The following is a 9,828-nucleotide window of genomic DNA, read 5'->3' as shown; positions in this document are numbered from 1 at the left end:
TTAGCCCCGGGCCTCCACCGTTTGCCCAGGGGAAGAGGAAGACAGCTCTGCCAAAAGGGACGTTTTTTCTGGTGTTTGGGGGCCTTCCTCCCTCCATCACCGCCCCTGCAGCTACAGACTATGTCTCCAATTTCCGTGGCCCTTAATGAGTTTCAGAGTGGGTCCCTGTATCACCTGCACCTGTTTACCATGTAGGCCTTCTCCCCTCTCCCTTTTGTCCAGCAGGCTCCTCTTCTATCCCATATTCAATCTATTGCCACCTGGCGTTCACCTGTACCTTCTGCCCTCTTAAAGAAATGCCACCAAGACACTAGCCGTGGTGACATTATCTATGGCAACTTTGGGCCCTCCTCTCAAAATTCTGGAGAATAACAGATTACAAGGGATGACATCTGTAATATGAGTGGTCCTCAAAGGAAGTTTGCCGTATTCAAGGATCTTCATCCTTAATTATGAGGATCTTGACTGCGAGTAATTACAGTAGTCAACTCAATCTGGTTTTATCCATCTTGTGGATTACCTCTGGACAATTTTTTAAAAGCCCAGACTGACGTGTCTCCCACTTAATCCCACTCCATCACATCTCCAACTTATCCTCTGAAAATGCAAATATGCTTTAATAATAGTTTCTGCAACATATAATTGCCAAAAAATAAAGGCAAAGAAAAAATTAATTTTTTATTGCCTGATGCATGCTTCCCATCCATGACTGCTTATAATGAGAAGGTGCCCACCAAGACGTTCCTGCTTTCTGGCCTGGTCCATGTTCAGTAAGTGCGTTAATCTACTCCTCCTCTGAATCTACCTAGAGCTGGATTACCTTTGTGGCTCATCTGGTAAAGAATCCACCTGCAATGCGGGAGACCTGGGTTCAATCCCTGGGTTGGGAAGATCTCCTGGAGAGGGGAAAGGCTACCCACTCCAGTATTCTTGCCTGGAGAATTTCATGGACTGTATAGTCCATGGGGTCGCAAAGAGTCAGACACGACTGAGCAACTTTCACTTAGAGCTGGATTAGAGATTAAGGATGATCGAGGGTGCTGTGTCAGAGGTCACTGCATCACAAAAGAGCACAGCATGGGATCTCTGTATGGGTGCCATGTGGGGGGTGGGAAGCAGAGTATCTGACACCCTAGTCCCTTTCAGAGCACCCATTTCAGAGCACCAGCCTGTTGGCTTCACGTTTCACACGTCCCGGCAGCAGGGACAGCCCCAATGCAGCACAGAGCAGGAAAATAGAACTGATCTCTACTCAAAGTCAAGGTGCTACAGGACCTGCAGCTATAGAACCAATGCCCTTTCCCTTTTTGGAGAAATAGGCACCAGATCCCAGCTTCTCCTCATCAGGGCAGTTGAAGATTCTCAGCCTGAGAGGTAGGTCACTACCAAGTCCCGGCCTTCAGCCTCTGCCTTAACTGTGGTCAATGCCAGATCTTCCCACCCAACCCTGGCCCTCAGTTCACACCTTCCAGCTACTCAAGACAGCCTCAAGATGTTGGTTCCCAGACCAAGGATCTGGCTACCACGTTAGCTTCATCTTTACCCAGCCTGCCAACGCCAGAATCCTGGAAAACAAAGCCATTCCCTGAGGCTGGGTCCCCTCGCCAGCAACCAAGGAGTTGTCAGCGGCCCACTTTGAACCCTGTCCCAGGCCCCAGCTCCTAGCCCTTGGTAGGATTTCATACACAGGCCACCTCCCCCTCCCCCTCCCCTTGCATCCCGCCCACCATAGCCCTGGAGAGACCATTTTCCTGATTTCTGATTACAGTCATTCCTTTGGATCCACCAGAGATTAGTTTTGGGAGCCCCCCCTGGAAGAGCAAAACCCTCAGATGCTGAAGTCTCTTATATAAAATGATGAAGTTCAATGAATACAGTTGGTCCTCCCTGTTCTCAGGTTTCCCTGCAGTGTTCTTGCCCGGGGAATTCCATGGACAGAGGAGCCTGGTGGGCTACAGTTCACAGGATTGCAAAGAGTCTAACATGACTAAAGTGACTTAGCATGCATGCATGCACACGGATGCAGAAACCCATGATTAGGGAGCCCCAACTGTATACATATTTATTGGGGGAAAAAATCTGCCTTTAAATGGACCTGCACAGTTGAAGCTCTTGTTGTTAAAGGGTCAACGGTACTTCCCAAGTCAAGCCTGAGTGGGAAGTTTTTCTACTAAGGTTCCCAGCCTCTTTTTCTCTCTGCCTTTTCCTTTCTTCTGTTACACATACACACTGGCCCCCTCTGCCCAGTCCCTGCAGCTTGGAACCACTGCTTGTCTCCTCAGAGCACTTCAGAATGGGCTGTTGACTGCCCCACATCACTGGCTGGCTGGGTGTCTGCACTGCCTTCCCGCTGGTGGCCCAAGCAAGGACCTGCATCACTGGGCTTACTCACTCTATGGGGACAGCGCCTGGCCGCAGCCTTAGGGGCTGCTAGCAGCTTGGAGGCAGGTTCCATTCTAGCTTCCTGCCTCCCTCCATCATCTGTTCCCTCACCACAGCTCCCTTGTGACTCTCCTGCCTGGTGACATAAACCCCTTGAACTTGTCCCCCAGAGTCACCCTCCACCATCTATCTCTTTAACCACCCTCCTCCTGGACACCCTGCGCTGCTGTTTTCCTGAAGCTCAGGAGCAGGAGGTTGGTCTGGGGAGAGAACTCTCCATCACTTCTCAGGTAGGCACCCCTGAAGCACCAAACCCTCCTCTCCCTGTGGCTCTGAAGATCCCTCCCTGGTGCCAGCCCAAGCTATGCAGACCCTACCCACTGTGCCCTTCTCCAGCCTGCATGTTCCATTTGTTTCCCAGGCAGCTTTAGCCCTTCGACTACTTGCTGGCTACTAGCCTTGCTTCTCTTCAGCCCTCGCCTGGGACATTCAAGCCTCTGTGAAGCCCACCTCACAGACTTTTTGACTTGGGATGACTCTCTTCCTGGGCTTCCCAAGTGGCACTAGCAGTTAAGAACCTGCTTCCCAATGCAGGAGATGTAACACATGTGGGTTTGATCCCTGGGTCAGGAAGATCCCCTAGAGAAGGAAACTGCAAACCACTCCAGTATTCTTGGGGCTTTCCTGGTGACTCAGATGGTAAAGCACCTGTCTGCAATGTGGGAGACCTGGGTTCAATCCCTGGGTTGGGAAGATCCCCTGGAGAAGGAAATGTAGCCCACTCCAGTACTCTTGCCTGGAAAATCTCATGGACAGAGGAGCCTGGTAGGCTGCAGTCTATGGGGTTGCAAAGAGTTGGACACAACTGAAGCTTCTAAGCACAAGCATGACTCTCTCCCCAGCAGTGTGCAGTGGGCCTGTGCCATTGCCACCCTGTTCAGTTCAGTTCACTTCAGTCGCTCAGTCATGTCCGACTCTTTGCGACCCCATGAATTGCAGCACGCCAGGCCTCCCTGTCTATCACTAACTCCTGGGGTTCACTCAAACTCACATCCATCGAGTCAGTGATGCCATCCAGCCATCTCATCCTCTATCGTCCCCTTCTCCTCCTGCCCCCAATCCCTCCCAGCATCAGAGTCTTTTTCAATGAGTCAACTCTTCGCATGAAGTGACCAAAGTACTGGAGTTTCAGCTTTAACATCATTACTTCCAAAGAACACCCAGGACTGATCTGCTTTAGAATGGACTGATTGGATCTCCGTGCAGTCCAAGGGACTCTCAAGAGTCTTCTCCAACACCACAGTTCAAAAGCATCAATTCTTTGGTGCTCAGCTTTCTTCACAGTCCAACTCTCACATCCATACATGACTACTGGAAAAACCGTAGCCTTGACTAGACGGACCTTTGTTGGCAAAGTAATGTCTCTGTAGGAGACTAAAAACAGGCTTCTCAAGATGCAGAGCCCCTGCAGGGTGAAGGAGCTGAATCTGGAAGCCTAGAATCTCTCAGTCTTCTTGCCCAAGGCTCAGGAGGTACCTCCAGATCCCCACTAGGAAACCGGAATCTTCTGGGCCTTTGCTCAAGGGATTCCCTAAGCCTGAACACTCTTTCTCTTTCCACCCTCTTCATTTGGATATTACTCACTCATCCTTCCAGTCTCAGCTTTGATGTCACTTCCTCCAGGAAGTCTTCAGTGAGTATCCCCTACAAACTCTACATTCCCAACCCTTCCTCTGCTGCTGCTAAGTCACTTCAGTTGTGTCCAACTCTGTGCGACCCCATAGACGGCAGCCCACCAGGCTCACCCGTCCCTGGGATTCTCCAGACAAGAACACTGGAGTGGGTTGCCATTTCCTTCTCCAATGCATGAAAGTGAAAAGTGAAAGTGAAGTCGCTCAGTCGTGTCCGACTCCTAGCGACCCCATGGATTGCAGGCTACCAGGCTCCTCCGTCCATGGGATTTTCCAGGCATGAGTACTGGAGTGGGGTGCCATTGCCTTCTCCAAACCCTTCCTCTAGACTCCCCTAATAATATCAGTCACCCTGCTGTATCATTGGTTCTCTCTGTCCCTCACAGTACTGAGGACTCTTACGGGAAGTTGTTGTTCAGTCTCTCAGTTATGTCAGACTCTTTGCGACCCCATGGACTACAGCACGCTAGGCTTCCCTGTCCATCACCATCCCCAGAGTTTGCTCAAACTCATGTCCATTGAGTTGGTGATGCCATCCAACCATCTCATCCTCTGTCACCCCCTTCTCCTCCTGCCCTCAATCTTTCCCAGCATCAGAGTCTTTAACTGTGCTTATTCAAAAGAGGACCCTTCATGCTCATCTAGCACCAGGCAACAGACACTCAAGAGACCCTCTATAAATCCTTGACAGGTAAATAAATGCTTGGGGTGAGGAAAACAATGGGGAAGGAGTTGACATCACCCAGTGGCTACTCACAGGCTGTCCATAGAAGACCTCCTCAGGTCATACTGGCCTTTTCTTCCAGCTGCCATTGCTTGGTGCTTGCTCCAGGCTCACAGTTCGGCTGGATGGGAAGGGGAAAGAGAGGGCAAAGGAATGAACACACAGTGAGGAAAGGAAAGAGGCTTTGCTTTCCTGACTGACCACCAGGTCAGTCAGCCCAAACAGAGAGTCCTTCTCAGGGCCACAGTGTGGCTTCTGCTGCCCAAGCCCAATAGGCTGAGACACTCAGCCCCAGAACCAAGAGAGAGGCCATCTCAGAGAGTCAAGGGGCTACTTGAAGGGTAAGTACTGGGGTCATGGGCCATCCCATGCTGCAGGCATCTGCACATTCTAGTTCGGTGATTTGAAAAGAGTGATCCACTGGCCATCAAGAGGCCTGGAATTTGCTTTTATGCAGCTGTGTGGCAGACGGTTCCCAGACCTCTCTGAGATTCAGCTCCCCCTTGTACAGGGGTTGGATCAGGTGACCTTCAATGCTCATTCCAGTACTGACATCTGATATGAGTTCCTAGCATGGACGGCCTATATTTTATTAGCTGTTCTTTTCACTGGAGCAGCTCCTGACCCAAATTGGGACTCAGTAAAATATCAGCTGATGGCTGCCAAGGCTGAGTGTGGAAGGAAGCTTTTTGGAGAGGAGGGCAGAGGGATTAGACACATGGTAAGAGGCAGAGAGAGAACCCCATTCTGCCATCATCCCCACTTGCAGCTTTCTTTAAATGAGCTGTCATCATTTGGGGGCCAGTTCAGTCAAAGAAAATTTGAGAACTTCTGGAGAAATAGGGAATGATTGAGAAAAGGGTTTGGAGGGCTTCTCTGGTGGCTCAGCAGTAAAGGATCTGCATGCCAATGCAGGAGACATGGATTCAACCCCTGGTCTGGGCAGATCTCACATGCTGCAGGGCAACTAAGCCCATGCACCACAACTATCGAGCCTGTGCTCTAGAGCCCAGGAGCCACCAATTACTGAAGCCTGAGCACCCAAGAGCCGGTGCTCAGCAACAAGAGAAACCACCACAGTGAGAAGCCCATGTTCCACAACTAGAGAGTCGTCCCTGCTCGCCACAACTAGAGAAAGCCCATGCAAAAGCAACGAAGACCCAACACAGCCAAAAATAAATAAATAAGTAAAAAAATTTTTAAAAGAAAAGAAAAAAAGTCAGGGGTGGGGAGGAGGTGGTTTGGAGAGGCCAGCCATACACCTCTGGAAGCAGGTGGTGCTGTGTCTTTAAAGGATAATGGAAGGGCATCTCTGGGACTACTCCCCAGGGGCAGGGGTGTCAAGACAGAAGGAAGTCAAGGGAAGAGGAGGGCCCCCCCACAAAGCCTACTGAGGGCAGAGATGTGGACCATAGCAGCCCCAAGAGCCCAGAGTGAATGAAACCAAAACAGAGAAGGAGTTGAATTCAGTTCTGATAGTCCCTCCATCATGGTTGTGTGACTTTGAGCAAGGAACATCATCTCTCTGATCTCCCATCGAAGACAACAATATTTCTTGCCCAAAGTCAAGGGGTGGCTAGATGATCTCGTCTTCCCGGGCTGAGATCAGAGACTGTGTGCCCCCTCTAACTCTTCCCCCACTGTTGCCTGCTCCCCATCACGGCCCTATGCTGGAAAGGAGGAGCAGCCCCACGTGCACCCGTATGCCCCGGGCTGCCTATGGAGTGCAGACAGCACAGGAGCATGAGGTTTGGATGGGTGGAGGCGGTGGGGTTGGGGTTGGGGGCTGGAATTCTGATAATCTGACCTACTAGGGTTGGACAATTTCAGGCCTACCTTAGCCTGGTGCCTGATGGCCCATAGGACTGAGGGTAAGCGGGGAAGGGGGGATGCGCAGGAAGATCATGAGAAAATGAGCAAAGCAGGTGAGCAGTGAATTCTGCCCGAGATCCTCCAAGCCCAGGTAGCCTTTGCAGCTTTCCTACAGCCACACTGTGGGGTGGCAGGGCTGCTTCCAGCAGGAACTAGAGTCCCCTCCCATTTGGGTCAGGCTAGGCTACAGCTTTGTTGGTGGACATCTGAGTATGCACACCTCTCTGCCCATCCACCCAAGTCCCCTACCTGGACCCTGCCTCCTGGGCAACCACAGCTGGCTGAGGCCACCATAAAACATATACTGCAGCTTTGAAATGGCTCTTCATTCAGTAGGGAAACTTGAGCACTCATAGGCTTAAGTTTTTAAAGAGCTGCAAGGACCATTAGCATGAATGCAGTGATCTACCCTGAGTCTCCTGGGATGTTCATTTCTCAGGACAGTATATTAGAAGTCACTACTAAAACAGCCAGAAGCAGAAAGAAACTAGATGGTGTTACTTCTGCCCTGCTTTCTAGGCAAAAAAGTGACAAGAAGGGTACAAAAATGTATCCCCTACAGACTTCCTTGGTGGTCCAGTGGTTAAGAATCCACCTTCCAATGCAGGGGATGCAGGTTCAATCCCTGCTCAGGGGACTAGGATCCCATGTGCCATGGGGCAACTATTGAGCCCATATACTATGGAACCTGAGCATCACAATGAAAGATCCTGCATGCTGCAAGGATGAAACCCACCGCAGCCAAAAATAAATATATAAACATGTGCATATAAATATAAATATGGGGCTCCCCATGTGGCATTAGTGGTAAAGAAGCTGCCTGCCAATGCAGGAGACATAAGAGACACAGGTTTGATCCCTGAGTCAGGAAGGTCCCCTGGAGGAGGAAATGGCAACCCACTCCAGTATTCTTGCCTGGAGAATCCCCATGGACAGAGGAGCCTGGTAAGCTGTAGTCCATGGTATTGCAAAGTCAGACATGACTGAAGCAACCATAACTAAAGCGACAGCACGCATGCACACACACACATATATAAATGCATCCCCTAGCCAGTGCATCTGGGCCCAGAATCCCACACTTCAGGTAAGCTACAGTACTTCTGAGAGAGGGCAGGCTCATTACTGGAGCCTGTGGAGCTGCAAGTGAGAAGCTCTGAGGAGGCTGATCACCCCAAAATAGACCTGTTTTTTTTTTTTTCACAACTTTTTCATGAGGCATTGCAGCACACACATAAAAAATAGCCCCAACTGTTAACAAATAAAATTATAAAAAGCCCCAACTGTTCCCCATGAGTTTCCACGTGGCTGCGATATTTGAGAAAGGGCAGGGAGAGAGGGCAGGGAAAGTGTATCCAGAGGGCCCCAATCTCCTGTCTTCTGACCCAGTTTTCTCCCTCGGTATCTTGTTGTGCTAGAGCTTACAGAGATAATAAGGATGGTAGGGATGGGAACGCTTTCTATTGTCCCTCAGAAGTGGTCCACGGTGAGTGTGTATTACTGTTTCCTGCCTCCAGGTAAAGGAACGCATGGCACAGAATGGAGCATCTTGAAAACATAATCGCGTGGCAATAAAGCTGGGTTAAATTTGGCTGCCCTACTCAGAGCACCATTGGAGAAGGGAATGGCAACCCGCTCCAGTATTCTTGCCTAGAGATTTCCATGAGGAACCTGGTGGGCTACAGTTCACAGGGTAGCCTGTGTCTGTCCACAGAATTGGACATGACTGAGCAACTAACACACACTCAGAGTACAGGGTTTGTTTAGTAAACACTCTGAGTTCTCAGTGTTCTCCTCAAGGTCATTTCAGTTTAGTTCAGTCACTCAGTCTTATCTGACACTTTGCAGTGCCATGGACTGCAATGCACCAGGCCAGCCTGTCCATCACCAACTCCTGGAATTTACTCAAACTCATGTCCATTGAGTCACTGATGGCATCCAACCATCTCATCCTCTGTCGTCCCCTTCTTCTCCTCAAGGTCAGCTTGGCCTAAACTTGGAATCTGCCTTGGGCATTGCTGCATGTTGGTAGCCAGACTTGAGTCGGGTTGGAGCTGCTCTTGACCAAGGTTAAAGGATTGTGCAGGGCTATTCAGTAAGGGACTGACCTAGTCCTCCTTTGCACCCTGCGTTTCCTCCAGAGGCACCCTACATCTTTTGCCCCGGCCCTGGAGTCTTCTTGGTGCCTGGACTCCAACAAGGCAAGAAAGAGAATTGGGTGGAGGCCAAAGCTGGATTCCCATGCCGTTGGGGTTCTGGTGGCTCAGTGGCGGAAGGTCCGCCTGCAATGCAGGAAATGAGGGTTCAATTCCAGATCAGGAAGATCCCCTGGAGAAGGAAATGGCAACCCTCTCCAGTATTCTTGCCTGGAAAATTCCATGGACAAAGGAGCCTGGAGGGCTACAGAGTCAGAGCAGCTGAGCACTCACGCATAGTGCCAGACATTGCTAGAGATTGTGAGGATTATAAAACTATAGTGATGCCATCAAGGGATTTAAGTTTAATTATAATTATTAATAATAATAATTTATTTTTAAAATTTTGTTTATTGGTCATACCACACAGCATATAGGATCTTAGTTTCTCAACCAGAGATTGAACCAATGCCCCCTGCAATGTAAGCTGGGACTCCTAACCACTGGGTCACCAGGGAAGTCCCAATAATTTATGGAGAGTTTATTACATGCCCACTATTGGGCTACATGTGCTACTTCATTTAAACTTCAAAACCATCCTGTAAGGAGGTACTATTATTATCCCCACTTGGTAGATGAGGACATTAAAGCATCAAGGAGTGATGTGAATTGTCAGGGCAGCACAGAACAAGAATTCTATTTTGGCAGCTAGCTTGGGGCCTCTGAGAGGAGATGGCACAGCCCCTGAGCCCCTTACAACCTCATGCCCTGATTTTATTTTACTTTCATATTTATTTATTTGGCCACACCAGGTCTTAGTTGTGGCATGCGGGATCTAGTTCCCTGACCAGAGATTGAACCCAGGCCCCCCTGCATTGGGATCACAAAGTCTTAGCCACTGGACCACGAGGGAAGTCCCCTCATCCCCTGATGTTAGAGCATTAACACATTCTTCATTCACTTACAAATAATCCTCCTCACTTACAGATGTGAAAACTGAGGCCTAGAGCAGAAAACAGCCCAGGAA

The sequence above is a fragment of the Bos taurus genome, chromosome 8, assembly GCF_002263795.3.
Source record: "Bos taurus isolate L1 Dominette 01449 registration number 42190680 breed Hereford chromosome 8, ARS-UCD2.0, whole genome shotgun sequence".
Taxonomy (NCBI): domain Eukaryota; kingdom Metazoa; phylum Chordata; class Mammalia; order Artiodactyla; family Bovidae; genus Bos; species Bos taurus.
This window is presented reverse-complemented; position numbering follows the sequence as displayed.